This window comes from Amphiura filiformis, chromosome 2, assembly GCF_039555335.1.
Source record: "Amphiura filiformis chromosome 2, Afil_fr2py, whole genome shotgun sequence".
Taxonomy (NCBI): Eukaryota; Metazoa; Echinodermata; class Ophiuroidea; order Amphilepidida; family Amphiuridae; genus Amphiura; species Amphiura filiformis.
Window position 1 is genome coordinate 85,857,263 of NC_092629.1, and position 11,952 is coordinate 85,869,214.

Genomic DNA, 11,952 nt, shown 5'->3' on the forward strand with positions numbered 1-11,952 from the left:
TGACGTAAAGTCGTAAACATGCATCGTCTCTTCCTGACAGGTGATACACCTCCTACGTACAGAGGTACTATGCCATCACATGCATTATCGCGCATTGGCTGAATGACTGACTTCATTTGCGCAAACGAGTGGCTTATCCTATAGTATATTAGTACTCGAGAATCCTTGATATATATCGCATGTTTCTCTATACCAGGATCGCATAGACGAGGTGTTCTGACAGGTATGACGGACCATTCTTAAACACTTGAGAATGTTCCTCGTGCTATCTTATTGGTTCTTACCCGTGTGATATGACACGATATGACACAGTTCAGCGCGTGTGCATCGACGCGATTCACGTACCAGCTATTTGATCCAATCGGAGGTGCATAGCAACAACGGGAGTGATCGATTTTAAGCCCTAGGTATAAATCCTTGCAAAATGTGGATTTAATTTGATTAAAATTTGTAATACTTATGATATTTTTTATTTGAAGTGAAGTGTTTAAGAATGATAAGGAAGGGATTGTTTTAGTCGCTGTCGTGCATCTATCTTCTCATTATAACACGAGCGACATCATTATTTTTGGCGTAAAACAACTCGGCTTCGCCTCGTTGTTTTTACTTAAAATAATGATGTCGCCCGTGTTATATGAGACGATAGATGCACTCCAGTGGCTAAAACCAATACCTTTATTCTCTAAATATCATGCAAAGCTTTAAACACTATTATAGCAGCTGCACTTTGAAGTTCACCTTTTTAGCAACTGGCAGCCAGTGAAGGTCTCTAAGCAAAGCGCAGATGGTTCCAGTCTATAAAATAATTGCATAAATGTGTAGATATATTATTCTGGCTTGAGTGGCGGCTCTATTTTGAAGCCTCGATCTGCAACTTACTGTTTCCTATCCTTTGCTGAAATGCTGAGTAGAGTTCACATAATCAAGTCTGCACAAAATGAGATACCTTGCAAGATGGGGCAACTTTCAGCATGTTCAGTTGTAATATATCTCCGAATTCTGCATGCTTCTGAGATGAAAGTTTACTGTTTTAGTGAGGATTTCATAAGCTTTCATAGACATTGTTTGATCGAAGACAATTCCAAGGTTCTATCGAAGAAGGTCTAGGCTAATGTCCATATTTCCAATTCTGATAGATAGGCCTACGGTCTGCAACGATTTCAGAATATGAGACGATCTTGCTACAAAAACTCATAGGAGACATTGGGCTTCAGCACGAGTCATGCATCATCCATTTACGAAGGCCCCTACAAGACAATAATACAAGTTCATCAGCACCAGCAATCTTTGGGTCAAAGGAAAAATACATCTGCACAGCGTCAGCATCGTATATACATTCTGATAATGCGGTCCAATACAGAAAGTGTAAAGCAAAATGAAAAGTGGTCCAAGGACCGAACCTTGCAGTGATCCATAATTCAGTTCATCATTTTTGTCAGATGATACAGCACCTACTGAGACACAAAGTTTCGGCTCTGACATATAGCTTTTAATCCAAGTTAAGAGCCATTCCAGTGATGTTTAATGTGCGTGACAAACGGTTTAGAAGGATTGTGGTCTACCGTGTCAAAGTCAGCAGAGGTCAAGAAGCACACGTGCGTATCAATTTGTAAGCTAGCGCTCTTTAGCAAAGTCATCGTTCATTGAATTTACAACCGTAAGACAAAACGGTCGAAAAAAGTAACTTTTTGCACAAGATTTGCAATAATAAAGATAATAATATTATTGGCCATTGCTCATTAAAATGAGGCTAGTTTATGGACAATATTAGTGTGCTCTTTCATTTAATGACATAAAATTTGAAAAATATTGTGAGAAACACTTGAGGTTTGACTTTTAAAACCTACATTTTGGTCAAAAATGTGCTATGGATGGTAGTTTTCAACAGATTTACCAGATTCGCCTTGCTATAACATTGAATTGCGTTATCTGTTGGTGACCTAATGGGAAAAGGTGTTTTTTCTCGATAATTTTGGAGTAATGCACTAAGGGACTGTGCAATAATTATCATAATTATGAGCCTGGGGTAAAATTTTCGAACGGCCCGCCAAAAAATCGCTTGTCTGCCCCCTGCCCCAAATTTTACCCTCCCCAGGGCTCATAATTGTGCACAGCCCTAAGTTGGAGACAGGGCGGTAATTCATTACGCGGGAGGAATTACGTCATTTTAAAAAAAGTAGGCCTAAATGTAGGCCTAGATTTATATAGCGCTTTATGCCGTAAACAGCGACAAAGCGCTTTACATTTATTCCACCGTCATTTGCATATGCAGCCTACAAATGGCGCAGGGTTCATCAGTACAATAACTGTGACTACCCCTAACAGCTTCCCATTGCACTTGGGTGGGGTGAGGCAAGCGAGGCAAAGCGCCTTGCCAAGAGCGCATCACGGTGGTTGGACGGGGACTCGAACCCACGCAAGTCGAGCAAGGCTCTCAGATTATGAGTCAAGGCCGTAACGACTGAGCCACCGTGTCATTCTTGTCAGGAGAAGGGCTTTTTTAAATCGGACAAACTACAACCTCATCAGGCAGTACGTGTGGCATGGAAAATCACCAATAGGCCTATTATCTTTAAAAAGCCACATTGGAAGTGTGTCAATCTGGGACACCTGATCTTTTGTATAAGGGACGCCATACCGAGGAAGCAAACTCCAAAGTAGGGCGCACGTAGGTCTTATATGCCTGCTCCCAATTGATGTTAGGTGGACATTTCCTCAGGTTACGACGTAAAAAGCCAAGGGTGCTGTAACTTTTCCAACTCAGGTTGCGATGTATGGTAACGCCGAGGTATTTGGCCTCATCTACAGTGCGAAGTGCTGACCATGAATAGTATACTGGGCTCCAATGATGTTATTTCTTTTGTTGGATATTCTTAGGACTTCACATTTGTCGGCGTTAAGGACATCAGCCATTTCTTCTCCCACTCTTGAAGGTTGTTTAGGTAATTTTGAAGAATGGAGATATCACCAGTGTGACTCAATGGTCAGTTCTATTCAGGAGGCAGTCGTCGGCAAACTGGGCAAAGACGCGAACACTTGATGACGCATGCTCTGGTAGGTCATTTATAAACACTAGAAACAGCAGGGGGCCAGGAAAGTGCCCTCGGGAACAGTGGCGTAACTCCTATGCGCTCGGGGGGGGAGGGTCGTTTCCCCAGGGCACCCAGGCTAAGGGGCACCCAAGCCTGGATGCCCTTTCGACACGATGATACTTTGTATAGGAACGAATGGAACTCTTTACCCATCATGCATAGAATATCTCTTCATTTGGTGCCCCCACACACAAAATTTTCGCGCGCATTGCAACATAAATTGTCATTTGAAAAGACCAAAATTCAACTTGATCATACCAAATTTGTATGTACATTTTTTGCGGACCCGTCATATATACGTCACAACAGCTAGTAACGAATCTTCAAAAGTAAAGACATTGGAGAAGATGAATTTTTTTTGATTAACATGAAGTTCATTGAATCATGAAATAAAATTAATCTATTTGTAAGTTATTCGGTAGGTCTATGGCTTTTCAATCAAAATTGATTAGCTCTGCAACATGCATACCCTTGGGCAGGGGCACCGATCTACTTTCGCCCCGGGCACCCTGGCCCAAAGTTACGCCCCTGCTTGGCGGAACCCCTGAAGTGACGTTTGCCAGGCTGCTCTTCTTCGCCTCATTCATTGTTGGGTACGGTACTTCCTGTCAGAAAATCAAGAATCCAAGAGTGTAGATGACCACGGACTCCATAGTGGTGAAGCTTCTGGAGAAGGCGCTCATGCGGGACTCGATCGAAAGCCTTCGAGAAATCGAGGAGGATGGTATCAATCTGGTGTTTGTCACGAAGTTATCCTTCAGCCAAGCCACGTCAAACCAAAAGTACGGTCTGTGTATACGGTAGTTATTGATTCCTATCACTCTTCTTCTCCTTCTTCTTCCATTGAGTACATCCCTCCGTAGTGGAGTATAGTCGTACTTGGGTGCAAAAGGTGCTTGGTCACGCTGGAACAAATTTCAACGAAATGTGCAGATAACTAAAAAACATGTTGATAAGACAGGATTCTGCAGTGTTGTTGTTTGAACTGTTGGTTGTGGCCTCTAGTCTGGTCTGATGAAGATGGGAACAAGTAGGGTGGAGCAGCAGGAATGGTGGCAAGACCATGCATACTGCAAGTTACTGTCCGTTTTCCTGCATGATGATTTTGCTGTGGGCCTACGTTCATATAGAGTGTCTGCCATTGTAGACTTTGTAGCATCTGGGTTACGCTGCTCTGTTGGTTGTAGTCGGCCGTCACAAACCTAGCAGCACGCCGTTGGACCATGTCAATCTGGGCAATCAGGTCCTGCGTATGTGGATCCCACACCGTAGATGAATATTCCAGTGTGGGACGAACATATGTCTGGTAGGCCAGTTCCTTGATCTTTGGGGAACATTTCCTCAGATTGCGGCGGAGAAAGCCGAGGGTGCTGTTGCTTTTTGTTGCAGATGTTCTGAACATGCGGCTTCCAGCTGAGGTTACGGTGGATAGTGACACCCAGATACTTTGCCTCATCAACAGTTCGGAGTGCAGTCCATGGATTGAGTGCAGGGTTGCACCCAAGATGTTACTTCGCTTGTTGGAGATTCTGAGAACTTCGCATTTGTCAGCGTTGACTTGCATTAACCACTTCTTCTCCCACTCCTGAAGGTTGGTGAGGTCTTGGTGAAGAGCATGTGTCATCTTGAGATTGGATTGGTCTATACAGGAGGGCATCATCAGCAAAGAGTCGTATACTTGACAGAAAACACACTCAGGAAGGTCGATGATGAAGACCAAGAACAACAGGGGTCCCAGAACAGTGCCTTGGGGCACCCCTGAAGTTACGCGGGCAACGCTGCTCTTTTCCCCCTCTAGATCACAGTCTGGGTACGTCCTGATAAGAAGTCTCGGATCCAAGAGAGTAGCTGGCCGCGGACCCCGTAGTGATGGAGCTTCAAAGAAGACGTTCATGAGGTACACGATCGAAGGCCTTCGAGAAATCAAGGAGAACTGCATCGATCTGCTGCTTGTCTCGAAGTCCTCTGGCCACCCAGCAAACACAAAACGTTTTAAAAACGTTTTAAATAAGTTATATTTTGGCTTTTGGTTTAGGTAAAAACGTTTTAATAACATTAAAATGTCGGGTTATATAAAGGTCATGATAACGTTTTAAAACGTTTTGTATGAAAACACACTACAACAATATTTTTTAATGTTTTCAAAAATGTTATTTTAAACTATTTTGCAAACATTTTTGCCAAATATTTTGTCAATACTTAAATAACATTATGTTAAAATATTTGAACCCAGCAAACACAGAAATGTTCTTAAAATGTTCTTTTCAAAACCTTTTAATAACATTTAAATGTCGGGTTATATAAAGGTCATGAAAACGTTTTTAAAACGTTATTGCAAATATTTTGGGCAAACATTTTTCGCAAAATATTTTTTCAAACCCAAAATAACATTCTGTTTAGAATGTTTTGTATAAATTTTTTAAGAATGTTTTTGGAATGTTATTAAAACGTTTTTATACCCTTTATATAACCCGACATTTAAACGTTTTCTGTAAAACATTTTTGTTTTGCTGAGCAGGAGATTATTATAAAATGTTTTTTAAGGTAAAGAAAACGTTTTATACTCTTAATATACCCTTTATATAACCCGACATTTAAACGTTTTCTGACAACCTTTTATAACCTTTTGCGAATGATGTCGAAAACGTTTTGTGTTTGCTGGGCAGGTCGTCAATTGTTATCAGGAGCTGTGAATCGCAGGAACGCTTCTTCCTGAATCCAAATTGGCATTCAGTTGGCAAGTTCAGTTTTTTCAGTTTTTTCAGTTTCAGTTTTATTTACCATATAAGTTTATCATATAAATCGAGACAAACGCAATTAATGGAGGGATGACCAAAAAAGAGCACAAGGCTCGTACAAGTTTGGCCACCCTGAAAGAAATTTATGAGAGAGCTAACTTAAATACTACGTGCAGAGACAAGAGACATTATAAAGCGACAAAACTACAATGTGCAAAACGAGACAGGACAACACAGGTGAGACAGACAAGTATGTTGGCAATGGCAGTATAATCATGATAATAAATAATGGTTTTACGAGGCACAAGTCAAGAAAATATTTATTGAAATCAACATGATCAATAGATAAATCCGAAGCAATCTAATTACAACTCATATTGTGATACAAGATAATCTTTATACAGGTTACTAAAACATTTAACGGTGTTACAGTTACGAATATTGAGATCAATTACATTCCAACTTAATGGACCCTGTCTTTTAATTGTGTTATTTGCAAGATCTGTTCTGAAGTTGTGAGGTCTATACAGTTCAGCTGACCTGGTTCCATAAGAATGGAAGGTATTACTCTTCTTAAAATAATCAGTGAAAATATTTGGGAGTAAGCCACTTTTGAATTTATACATAAAGAGGGAAATTTGATATTTGTAAATATCAAAGACTGTAAGTGTATTTAATCTCTTAAACAAAGGTTGTGTGTGTGCAAGGTAATGTGAGTTGGTACATAAACGGACAATTTTCTTTTGTTTGAGTTAAATAGAATGTAAAATGCAATGTTTCTTGTCGGCCCAAATGATATTACAGTATTGAATATGTGGTAAAACCAAACTAGAATAAAGAGAAAATAACGTTGAGCCAGAAAGTATGTGTTTAAGACGATAAAGGATACCTGAATACTTCGAAACAATATTTGTAATATAAGTGTTATGTTGATGCCATGTTAGAGAATCATCAAGAATTATCCTGAGACATTTTGTGTGAGAGACCCTTGAGATAGGTTTGTTTTCAATATTTATTGACATGGTGTCTGGATACGTTAAGCGCGTGTTGTGTTTGTTTTTAAATAACATATACGTGGTCTTTTTAATATTAAGGGAAAGTTTGTTTACTTTGAGCCATGCGGAATCTTTTGTAAGTTCGATATTAGCTGAATGTATGAGGTGATGGAGATTTTTATGTGAAGCCAATAAATTAGTGTCATCAGCATAGATGACAAATGAGAAGAATTTACTTGTAAACACAATGTCATTTATATATAAAATGAATAATAAGGGGCCTAAGATCGAGCCCTGTGGAACTCCACAACTTGTATTCAAATGAATTGATTTACGATGATTAAAGTTAACGAACTGGGACCTATCAGTAAGGTAACTCCTGAACCAATCGAAGGCATACCCACGAATACCGTAATGAGCGAGTTTTGAAAAAAGAATATCATGGTTAACCGTGTCGAATGCCTTCGAGAGGTCCAGGAAGATACCAAGGGCGTGATTTTTGTTATCGAGATCGTTAACAATTTTATTGTAGACTTCCATGATGGCCATAGATGTGGAACGGTTAGAACGAAAACCAAATTGGGAGTTATGAAGTAGATTAAATCGGGAAATAAAATTGTACAACCTCTTGTGGACCAGACGCTCAAGAACTTTTGAAAAAGCAGGAAGAACTGAAATTGGTCTATAATTGGAAGAATCGTGGCGATCACCATCTTTAAAAATGGGAACAACTTTAGCGATCTTGAGTTGGTGGGGAACAAAACCAGAAGACATTGATAAATTAAAAATGTGGACAAGTGGGGTTGCGATTAAGGTGCTGACTGCTTTAATAACCTCAGGTTTGATTTCATCATGACCACAGCTTGCACCAGGCTTCAGTGCCATACAAAGATTGACTACTTCATCGAAGTTGGTGGGTGAAAAAAGAGTGAGTTAACAGGAGAATGAGCATTAATTAAAAATTCACGAAAATCAGTATTTGGTTGTTGAATTTTGCTAGCTAATTTAGATCCAATATTAACAAAATATGAATTGAAATGATCTGCAATATGCTGAGAATCCGAAGTTGAAACGTTATTGATGTTAAACATGGTTGTGTGCATCGAGGTGTTGCATGGTCTGGCTGTGGATGATATGCTCAGCTGTTTTGCAGACAATTGATGTGAGATATTGGGCGATAGTTTTCAGGTTTGTGTTTGTCACCCTTCTTAAAGATCAATATTGCACTACAATAAGATTTAAATAAGCTCTTTGGAATTGATAGAAAATAATTAGTGGGTTTTAGCGGGTTCGCCGTCGGACACGTTTAGAACTGTCTAGAAAAGTTTAAGACAGTTCTAAACTTGTCCGACGGCGAACCCGCTTCCACTAATTGTTATAATTCCGTCGTAAAAGCCTATCCCACAATTTGACAGAAAATGTTGTGGTAGTCAGATAATCCTCTATCATCCATTAGGACGCAATGCTGTCTTGACCGCTTGTTACCCCGGAATTACACCTTCATCTTGATCCCTAGCTATTCCTTTTTAAAGGTATTTTTATTCTATTGTGACGATGACGTCACCTGATTCATTATTCACATTCACCAGCCTAGCTTGAATACAATAGCGATGACCAAGCTACCCACGGGAAAATCCCACGCATTACTCATAGGCAATTTTATCCTATTCTATTGCATATTGTATATTGTTTACGTTTGAAATATGCTATAGTTGCTCAATGATGTGTCACAACTCATTGTCACACGGAAGTAACACGGAAGTACATAGACTCATTTACTTTAGTTTTTAGGTAAGCTTAAATTTGAAACATGATTGTATTTTATTTTAGTTGTTCATCAATGTTTAGGTATAAAAAACATGAAAAGGCGAATTCAAATTTGTCCTCAAACCATATCATTTTATAAATTAAATTAAGGCCTTGGGTAAAGAAAGCCACAACTGAGTGAACAGGGATGGCATTAACTCGGGGTGAATCACTCGCCAAAATCACATTTTCAAGCATGCAAGTCAAGCATGTTTTCACTCATATCTGAATTTTGTAACTGCAGTTATGCTGGTTCCATACTTTCATGCCGCTGAAGCGGCATGCATACATATGTGCATGCATGCATGGCGCATTGAGCATTGCAGCCAAAGCGGACCCAATCCTTATGATTGGCTTGAGATCACGGCATGCCTGCGCTTTTGTAACATGCAAGCGGCATGAAAGACTGACAGGGGCATTAGTTTGGGAGTGAATCGAAATATTGAGCAACATTGTCATATTGTGAGAGAAAGTCTGTGGATGATTGGCAAAATCTGTTCATTCACTTAGCAGAACTTTAATATATAAAATGATAAAAAATTGATTACTCCATCTCAAAAAATATTTGATCATACGTATGCGATGTAGCTAGGACTAGGTAGCTGGGATTAAACCGCAAATTTGATTTGAAAATCAGCTGCAATTTTGGCAGCAGTGGGTCCAATAGGAGCGATTTATGTGACAGGTGGACAAAGGGAATGTTTTAAACTCAAGTTCAATTTCAGACACTTTTGGGGGATATACAATTTTTTTACCAATGTGTTTTATACTCGCCTCCTTTTGCGTTACATAGGCGAGTTTGGTTTCACGGCATGAATTTTACTTTCATTATTCATATTTTTCTGAAGTAGACCCCTAGCATAGTAAAAGTATGCATTTTCTTGAAGGAATTTCTCAGGGAATTCAAATATGAACACTAGGTATAAGGTGCTCAAGTTGTAGACACAAAATGGGTAACATTTTGTGTTTCAAAGGTATACAAGGTTTTCATGTCATGAATTTTTCTGTGGTGACCCTATATCAGTTGTAATGCTATTTTCTTACAGTCCAGGGGTGGACCCTTACAGCAAAATACAATTGTTTGAGGTTTATGATTTTAAAAATTTAAATCCGAGCAATCAAAAATCTCTATGACGATCAGGAATCAATTGTTAGAACAACATGTGGTGACAGTACCTGGTTCAAAATCGAGCAAGGGTGAGACAAGGATGCATTTGTCTCCTCATCTGTTTAATGCATATGCAGAGTATATTATGCGAATGGCCCTTGAGAGTTGCAGCATTGGAATATCTGTCGGAGGCAGAACCATCAACAACTTACGGTATGCAGGCGACACTACCCTACTAGCAGACAGTGCTTGTGAACTTGAGGACCTGATTGAAAGAGTGAGAATGGAGAGTGAAAACTTTGGGCTTTTTCTAAATGTAAGCAAAACCAAGGTGATGGTCATCAACCAACAAGAAGAGAACACCACTATTCATGCAGGAAACCAAGCAATTGAGGTTATCAAACAGTTCAACTTCCTTGGATCCATGATTTCAAACCAAGGCGGATGCTCTACTGAGATCAGGCGTCGCATAGCAATGGTAAAAACATCAATGTGCACCATGCACAAGTTATGGAAGGACAGAAGCATCAGCAAGTCAACAAAGATTAGACTTGTCTCCTCTTTGATTTTCCCGATCGCAACATATGCGTGTGAAAGCGTGGGTGATCAATGCGGCAGATCAAAGAAGGATTGAAGCGTTTGAGATGTGGTGCTGGAGAAAACTTCTATGCATCCATGGACATAAAAGGACAAATGAGAGTGTTCGGCATGAAATAGGAGAGAAAGTCTCACTCATCAACTCAGTGAGGAAACAGAAGATACAGTATTTTGGACATGTTGCCAGGCGAGAAGGAGTCAATCTAGAAAGTGATAATGTTCGGAAAAGTTGAGGGGAAGAGAAGCAGAGAGGAAGACAGAGACTCAGGTGGACAGATGGAATTGTTTAGTTAACCAAAATGTCAATTTACAGCTGTTACACCAAAGCACAAGATCGACATGAGTGGAGAAACTTCATCAGAAAGGTCACGAATACTCAGATATGAGTAGATCGACGACGACGAATCAAAAATTGTTAAAATATGAACTAGATTATGCTTAATATTAATGAACTACTACATGTATGTACTGATACTTATTTAGATTACATCCTATATAAATTTGATTAGCATATTTGAATTCTGTGGTTCAACAGCTTTACAAAAATGTATACTTTTGCTACCCTAGGATGAATACCTCTGAAGATATGTGGCAATTTATCCGGGCTGATACGTCGCCGTAATGAAAATGTTGGTGTTTTACAAAATTGTGTGTAAAAGATAGGAGACAAGCATGAGGTCAAGTAATGTATCTTGATTTAAAGTGCCTTTAATCTGACCTAAAGAAGGCTAAAACAGTGAACTTTGAAGAAGAGTAATGCAAGCTTATTTTTTATCCAAAAAGTGATAATGCACCACAAATTAATAACAAAAAATTTCAAATTTCATATTTGAGGGCTTAAGATAAAATTTCCCCATTGAGTTTGTACAGGCAGAAGCGGCGCGCTTCCTGCACCACCCCTGGCCTTCAAACTTCAAATAGCTATATCTCCATTTCAGCATAAGCTAGACCAATGCCACTTTGCAGGCATATGGCATATTGATACAGCTTTAAGATGATAGTTGATACCAAATATGTTGGGATAGCTTTTGTAGTTTTTAAAAAGAAAAAATTACAACAGCTTGATACCAAAAGCGTAACAGCACCACCCTTTTTGGGAGTCGAGCTCAAAGCAGCGTGACCCACATCATAAAGGTTCAAATATTATACTATATTCCAATAAGCGCCCATGCCCCAATAAGCGCCCACCCAAGGTATTTTCAATTTGCTAAAGGGTACCATTAATGTTTAAGTGACAGATAGAGCGTTGATACAGTGAAGTAGCTGGAGGACTACACATCCTGTGTAAACTTGCAATGCATTTTCAACATCAGAAAAGCTACTAGAACGTGTCAGGACCCTTTTATAACATACGTAAATTCGTCTCTAATAAATGCCCCTCACGAAAAATTAGGTAAACCAGGTAAAAAATAAGCGCCCACCCAAAATGACTTTGTTAAGCGCCCTGAGCGCTTATTGGAATGAATACGGTTGATTTTTTTGTTGTTGCCCAAAACTGTAATTCACAAATGATATGAAGTTAGAGAAAATTTACCGGTAGGCCTACACTTAATTGAACATTTCAGACACTTTTGAGTGCAGTATCGACACCCCTAATATTATACTCTTCTATAATT